The sequence below is a fragment of the Manihot esculenta genome, chromosome 10 (assembly GCF_001659605.2).
Source record: "Manihot esculenta cultivar AM560-2 chromosome 10, M.esculenta_v8, whole genome shotgun sequence".
In the NCBI taxonomy this organism is placed as follows: Eukaryota; Viridiplantae; Streptophyta; class Magnoliopsida; order Malpighiales; family Euphorbiaceae; genus Manihot; species Manihot esculenta.
In genome coordinates, this window is record NC_035170.2 from 28,040,736 (window position 1) to 28,047,091 (window position 6,356).

A 6,356-nucleotide genomic window follows, 5' to 3' on the forward strand; every position below is an offset into this window, starting at 1 on the left:
GCTCTCGCTCTCCTTCCTTTCTAGGCATCTCCGAGGATGATTCTTCCTTCTCCTCGTTGAATGAGCATTCTGCTATGAAGTCAGCCAGCGCTTGAGATTTTATTGCTGTCCGAGGTCGGTATTCCAGACAGTAGGGCTGATTTCCACGGACCATGCTAACATCCGTCCTGAAGTTTCCGGCCTACGTAGAATCTTCTTTAAGGGTTGGTTCGTCATCACAACTCCTTGGTGGCCTTCCAGATAAACTTTGAATTTCCGGACTGCTAACAACAAGGCATAAGCCAATTTTTCAATGTTCGAGTACCTGACCTCAGTGTCTCTAAGTACCTTGCTGATGTAGAAAACAGGTTTCTGCTCTCCTCCTTCTACCCTTACTAGTACCGCGCTGATTGCCTGTTCTGAGGCTGCCAAATATATCAGAAGCTCTTCCCCTTTTATGGGACTGCTGAGCACGTGAGGTGAGCTAAGATATTTCTTAAGTTCCGCGAAAGCTTTTTGGCAGTCTTCCGTCCATTCGAAGTTTGGTACCTTTCTCAACTTTTTGAAGAATGGTAAACACTTTTCTGCTGACTTCGACATAAATCGGTTAAGCGCCACCACTCTCCCGGTTAATCTCTGGACGTCCCTTACGCAGGTCGGCTCTGGCATATTCAATATGGCTTCTACTTTCTCCGAATTGGGCTCAATGCCTCTTCCACTCACCATGTATCCCAAGAACTTTCCTCCCCTGATGAAAAAAGCACATTTTGCTGGGTTTAACTTCATTCTGTATTGATCTAACACCCCAAATATCTCCCTCAGATCTGCTATGTGTTGTTGAAAAGTTGAACTTTTAACCACCATGTCATCCACATACACTTCTACATTCCTGCCAATCTGGTTCTTAAAGATTTTATTCATTAATCGTTGGTAAGTTGCCCCGGCGTTTCTTAATCCGAAAGGCATAGCTTTGTAGCAGTAAGTCCCGTCTTCAGTTATAAATGAGGTTTTCTCCTCATCCGACTTCTCCATTGGGATTTGGTGATAACCAGACATAGCATCCAAAGAAGACATATAATCAAATCCAGCCGTTGAATCGACCATTTTATTAATATCGGGGAGGGGGTAACAATCTTTGGGGCAGGCTTTATTTAGGTCGGTAAAATCTATGCACATCCTGTATTTGCCATTGGCTTTTTTGACTAACACAGGATTTGCCAACCATTGTGGGTACATTACTTCCCTAATAAAGCCTGCTTCTTCTAACTTCTGCACTTCCTCCCGGGTGGCTTGCTGTTTTTCTCTTCCTACTACTCTCTTCTTTTGCTTCACTGGTCTGGCCTCGGGGAGGACATTCAATCGGTGTGTCATCACTTTGGGGTCAATTCCTGGCATGTCTGAGGGCTTCCATGCGAAGGTCGACGCGTGACCTCGGATCAGAGTCATGACTTCACCTTTTTGTTCTTTGGTAAGGTTGGCATTAAGACTGAAAACCTTGCTTGCATCTGCTTCTGATAAGGGGAAGGTCTCCAATTCTCCGACTGGCTCTGTCCGGGCTTCTTTTGTTTCATCTCTGACCTCCAGAACTTCCGAGTCGAGTGCTTCTCCAATTGAGCTCGGTTCTGTTACTGTGGCCAAGTATACCGCCCTTGCTTCTTCCTGGCTGCCCCGAACCATTCCCACTCCTCCTTCCGTTGGGAACTTGAGTGCCAGGTACCTGATGCTAGTAACAGCTTCGAAACTGAACAACGCCGGCCTCCCCAAGATCGCATTGTAGCTCAGTGGGAGTTTAACCACCAAAAACACCTCATGATGGGTGCGAGCTCTGGGTGCTTCTCCCAAGGTAAGAGCCAGCTTCACCTTCCCTTCTACAATACCGGTGCTCCTCCGATCCCTTTGATGGGTGACTGGTCCCGAACCAGCTGTTCCTCCGGGATTCCCATCTGCTGGAAAACCCGGTATGGCAATAAATTGACCTTACTCCCATCATCCACCAGAACCTTCTTCACCCGAAAATTATGAATGACTGCTTCAATAACAAGCGCGTCATCATGGGGCATCTGAATGCCCTGTGCATCTTCTGAAGAGAAAACGATGGCCATGGGTGAGTGTTCAACGATCTGCATGACCTCGCCATTGCTGATCTCTCCTTCCCGGTTTCTCTTCTTTCCTCGACGGCTCATCCGTCCTCCAGTTCCTCCAACAATCATATTAATAGTCCCACTAGACCCATCATTCACTGGTCCAGCTCCGGTTCTCCTGGGCATCTGGGCTGCCGGACTGGGCGAAGGCCTCTGCCCCTCCGATTTCTTCACAAAATTTTTGAGATGCCCCCTTTTTATCAATCTTTCAATCTCCGCGATTAGCTGAAAACAGTTATTTGTATCGTGGCCATGTGTCCGGTGGTACTGACAATACTTGTCAGGATTCCTCTGATCTGCTTCCGACCTCATGGGTTTAGGCCACTGGAGGAACTCCTTATCCTGGACTGCCATGAGCACTTCGGCTCTGGAAGCGTTGAGGGGAGTAGGCTTCTCAGGAACCCAAGGGGGGAGCACTCGTGGTTCATGAGCCCTGGGAGGAGGGGGGGGCCTTTGATCCCTTCTTTCCCAGGCCTGCTTGTACGGCTCAGGCCTCTTCCCACGCTTCTTCTCGTGTTTCTCCAGCCTTCCTTCCTCCGGGGCTTTCTCTTTTTCTGCCACCCCTTTGGCAAATCTACTCGTTACTAAGGCGTCATCCTGCCTTATGTACTTTTCCGCCCTCTTCATCAACTCGGCCAGTGAGGTCGGAGGTTTCCTGCTCAAAGAACCAAAGAACTCGGCAGAGGTTGTTCCCTTTTGCATGGCCTCTACCGCCCTTCCTTCGTCGAGCTCGGGAATCTGCAGGGCCTCCGTATTGAAACGGGCGACATACTCTCTGAGAGATTCACCAGCTTTTTGCCTAACTGTTTCCAGATAGCTTGTCTTCCTATCTGCTGGCACCCCGGCTACGAACCGGCTGATGAAGCGGAGGGCAAGGTCTCCAAAACTTTTAATGCTTCCGGCCTCCAGGCTGTTGAACCATGCCCTCGCTGGTCCCGAGAGCGTTGTTGGGAACACCTTGCACATCAGAGCATCTGACAGAGTTTGCAACTCCATGAAGGTCTTATAGTTCATGACATGTTCTCTCGGGTTTCCAGCCCCATTATAGGCCGCCATCGGCGGCATCATAAACTTTTTGGGAACAGTCTCCTGCTGCATTAACTTTGAGAAGGGAGAAGAAGTAGGCAAGGAGGTTTGACTCTGATCTTTCTTACCTAGCTCAGTTAGGAGCTGCTCCTTCAACCTTTTCAGCTTTTGGTTCATTTTCTCGTCTTCTGGGCCGGTTCTTTTGCCCAAACTACATTCTTCCTCTTCTATTTCAGTTCCCGTTTCCCTGGTTGTTTCAGCAGAATAGTCGTCCACTTCTTCATTTTCTATCAACTCTCTTGCCCTTCTCCCATGAATTCGGGCCTCCGGTTCTTCCTCTTCTCCGGTATCGTGGTTGTTAGTTCGGAGGCGGGCAGAGGTAGGTTGAGGTTCATCGGTTCTGGGTTCCTCCACTACTGGGAGTGCGTTTGCTGGGGTGCTAAGTCCCCTTTGTTGCATTATCTGGCCCAACCAGTGAGCAGTGGTTTGTAGCTGGAGAGCCATGGTTTGAATGTCTTGGTTAGACAGGGTCATGGTGTGAGTATTCCCTGCCAGGTTTGGCGAGGGATTAAGAGAAATAGGTGTTTGGTTATTCACCATTGCAGGACTAGAAAAGGAGAACTGCTGCCCATCTTGGGCAGAGCTCTGGTCATTTGGAATATTAAGGTTATTGTCTTGGTGGTTTGCCATCGTGGATCTCAGTGGGTTTTGAAAGTGAAAACTCCGGTGATGAAAAGATCTCCTTCGTTTCCCACAGACGGCGCCAATTGATGATCTGAGATCCAATAGGATAGGGTTTTTCAAGGGTTTTGTGTTACAGAATAAGGCTTAAAACTTTCTGAGGAGGGGACTCCTCTTTTATACATTGTCTTGCTTGCTGGTGAGGTGTAAAGGTCTCTCCAGGATTGGGCCACGCGTCTCTGCCATACAGATTCGGGTGTACTAGGGTATCAGCTGCCTGTTACATGCGTAACGGCCTCTGATTCTCCTCATGCGTACGTTCGAGCGGATCTGCCAGGCTGTCTGGTGAGTACTGTTTTGGACCCCGGGCTGGGCCGAGAGTTGGGCTGGACGCTGGGCCTGAGAGGGGTCTGCTGGTCAGGGATTAGGCTGGACTGAGTGAGGAAGCTTGGTCGAGCCCGGCCCGGAAGCTGGAATGAGCCAGACTTGTTGGGGGGTATCAAGTACGTGGGCCTCTGTGTCATGGGCCTTTGGCTGTGGTCAAGCCCCTGTTCTGGGGTGAAGAAATCCAGCGGTCATCAACACGTAAACTATATTTTTGACTGGAATGCTGTCTATATTACGATTCACATGAGACTAGTTCTTTCGAATTTATATGTATTTCTTCCAAATATATTCTTTTAGGACATTAAGCTTTAAGGTTTTTTTTGTTGAAAACTTAGTGATTTTACTAATGCACTTAATATTTATTGGTTACGAATAATATATTAAAACATTACGTAATGTGCTGTGGTCCAAAGAATTTTCATTTGTGTTTAGATGAAGCAACCATGAACTGTAATTGCTTGTTAACTTTAAGAAACACTTCATTTCCATATCATTTTATCTACTTGATGTAACGAGAGAGAAAAAAAAAATCGTCGCCCGCAGTTTGGACAAAGGAAAAGTTTAAGGTTGTTCTTTTTAAGCATTTACGATGAAGAAATTTCTACGAGATTCGTTAGATTAAACCACTGCCAACTATATATCCTTCATTTTTTATTAATTATTTAAAAATATATATTCTCATATCTCTGTTCAATTAATAAGAAATTAAAGTAGATTTGCATCCTTATTAAAGCTACTTAAGTAATACTCAATTTAAATAATAAATAATGAATTATTAACACAAAAAAATTTCCATTTTTAATATATCACAAATAGTGAAAGAAAAGAGAAATTTATAGTGTCAAGAAATAAAAATGTTGAAAATTAAAGAAAGAGTAGTCATAGTTAAGACTTTACAACTAGTGAGGAATTTAAAGAAAGGATTTTTAGCGCATTTCCCAAATATGTTGCTAATAATATTATTTAGTGACAACACAAGTGTGAACATCAATGGTTTATCACGAATTTACTGCTGACACTTTAGCAATGAAATTTTTAGCGGAAAACTAAACTCGTCACTAAATGTGGTTTTTAATATGTTATTAATACTAACTTATTTAATTAACTATAATTTTATTTCATCAACTTTGTGAATGGTTGCCATCTATTATTACTGATAATCAAAGTGCATTTGTGCTAGGGCGTCATCCAAAATAATTGCATTTTAGCTTTTCAAGCTATGCATGCTTTTCACAGGAGATCTAGCTAGGGGCTTGAATTTTCAACAGTCTTAAAAATTGACATAGGTAAGGCTTATGATAAAATAAAATGGAGCTTTGTGCAGGCCGTTTTGATTAAAATGGGGTTCCACATGAATTGGATTGCTCATATTATGCAATGTATCTCGACAGTACGGTATTAGATATTACAGAATGGTATAGAGTATGACCCTATTATTCCTACGAGGAGTCTTTGACAGGGTGATCCTCTCTCCCCTTACCTATTCATTTTATGTGCATATGGCCTCTCTTATCTTATTCAGTAGGCGGTTAGTGATGGTGTGCTTCATGGGAGCAAGGTCTCGTTTAGGGGTCCTGTATTGACTCATTTATTCTTTGTTGATGACAACTTGATATTTTTCAGGCCCTCTGTTGAGCAGACTTCCTCTCTTAAGGGGATCTTGACTTCTTATGAAAAAGTATCGGGTCAGATGATAAGTTTTCCGAAGTCTTCCATTACTTTTAGTAAGAACACTCCTCTTCAAATTCGCTCCCAAGTCTACTCTTTATTGGGTGTTGTGGAAAAAGACTCTCTTGGCACTTATTTAGGCTTGCCTTCCCATATTGGTAGGAACCACAAAGAAGTATTTGATTTTATTAAAGACTGGGTTTGGAAGAGGCTGAACTCCTGGAAGAGGAAACCATTGAGTCGGGCATGTAAGGAAGTCATGATTAAAATAGTATTGTAGGCACTTTCCAATTATATTATGAGTCTTTTTTTGCTGCCAAAGACTTTATGTTATGAAATTGAACGGATAATGAATGCTTTCTGGTGGGGCAAAGTAGAAAACTACCGTGAGGGTATAAGATGGATGGTTTGGGATAGGTTAGCGAAGCATAAAGGGGCTGGGAGCTTGGGGCTTGGGGTTCAAAAGGATTCATG